General features: G+C 41.0%; 1 pseudogene; it reads left to right on the plus strand.

Moving 5' to 3' along the window:
* The first annotated feature begins 1,536 nt into the window (after positions 1-1,536).
* LOC101663564 overlaps positions 1,537-1,601 on the plus strand; it is a 2,169-nt pseudogene continuing 2,104 nt past the window's right edge.

Below are 1,601 nucleotides of genomic sequence, written 5' to 3' on the forward strand. Positions count from 1 at the left end.
TGGCAGCTGTTTCTTCTCCTTTTGAGCCAGGCCCCATCAGCAAACGAAGGTCCTAAAGGGTTTACTCCCACCGGCCTTACTTCCTGAGAACTTACTCCATCCGGGTCCTAATACTCGACTCTGCTTTGAGAAGGCAGCTCTTCCTTGGTCACAGTTTGAATGCCTTCTCACCAGAGGGGCTCACCTTCTGGCACGATCTCTGAAAATCTTCTGCTTCTTTTCACGAGGACTTCACTATCTGACAATATTTCTATTCTGTCCATAAGGTTTTCAGTGGCTCATTCCCCAGAAGTAGATTGCTTGCTCCTTCTTTGTAGCCTATTATTGGTCTGAAAGCTCTGCTAAAACCTTTTCACTTTGAGTGACTGCTGACATTTGAAATACCAGTGACATAGCTTCCAGTATCACAAAAACACCAATGCCACCACAATATGACAAACCAACAAACAAGTGGTGGGTGGTGGCCAGCAGTAATAAGAAATTAAAATACCAATGTTTCACTTAAAAAAAAAAATATCAGAGTTCTTGGTTAGTTGCATTTTTGCAACTAATGCACACCCACATGCCCTACACTGGGAATGGCATGTTCACATTTGCTTTTCCTTGTGGAAAGAGTAAGATGCCAAGGAACACAGGTGACCTCTCTTTCCCAAGTCCACCCGGTTCCTTTTCAGAGTTTTTAGATAGCTGACCTAATCACTCATGTGTAGAACATCAATTTTTATGTGTTGCATTTTATTTTTCACAGTATTCAATTTTCCTTGAATATATTATATTATTCAAGGAATATATTATATTGATACATCCAGCGGGAGACACGGGGAGAGTGGGTCATCTTTCCTGAAAATAGCATCATATTTTGTCCTTTGGGGATGCATTTTCCCATTAGATAGCTTTCCTACTTAATCTCCCTTTTTTACTTAAAAGTTGTTCCATAATTCCATTCGTTAGTTTGACTACTCATGGTTTCTTTGGACCTCATATTTCTCCAAATGTTTTAGATTAACATTAGCCAGAAGCTCAGTATTTTTTTCCATCAGCTCTTGAACATTTTCCACTTCAAATGTAATTATTTTTATGTGCATCCTATTTCAAAAAGTAAAACAAGAATTCGATATTTTTAATATTAAAATAGAAAATCTATTCCTTGTGAGAGGAGACTTGAGATAATTACACCAGAAAAAAAGGAGTGGCTCTTTAGCCTCAAGACCTCCTCCTAGGTTCCATCAGCCTAGAGGGAAGATCTACTTTGCCCTAGAGGGAAAACTATATTATTTAGAGCCATTTCAATCATTTTATTAACAGACTCGGCATCAAAAGCACTGTGAAATCGAAAGGAAATGAGCCTCAAAGACAGCCTCAAAGGTGGAGTAGGGTTGCTGCTGGGAGATGGATCTAGCAACTCCCTGGGGAGCTGAGGAGGCCTTGGGAATGCAGCTGTCCGCAGACCCAGTGGGTCTTCACAGGAGGTCAGTGGCTCTAGAGGGCACCAGTCAGCTTCGCTTCTGATTATAAGTGACTTCGGCATTGCAAATCATGGCACAACCATTTTGGAAGGACGTAGCAAAATACGAGGACCTTGATGACGATGAGCTCCTTTG

This window comes from Echinops telfairi, unplaced genomic scaffold (genome assembly GCF_000313985.2).
Source record: "Echinops telfairi isolate 266 unplaced genomic scaffold, ASM31398v2 ScPeMD7_1;HRSCAF=3_0, whole genome shotgun sequence".
NCBI classification, from domain to species: Eukaryota; Metazoa; Chordata; class Mammalia; order Afrosoricida; family Tenrecidae; genus Echinops; species Echinops telfairi.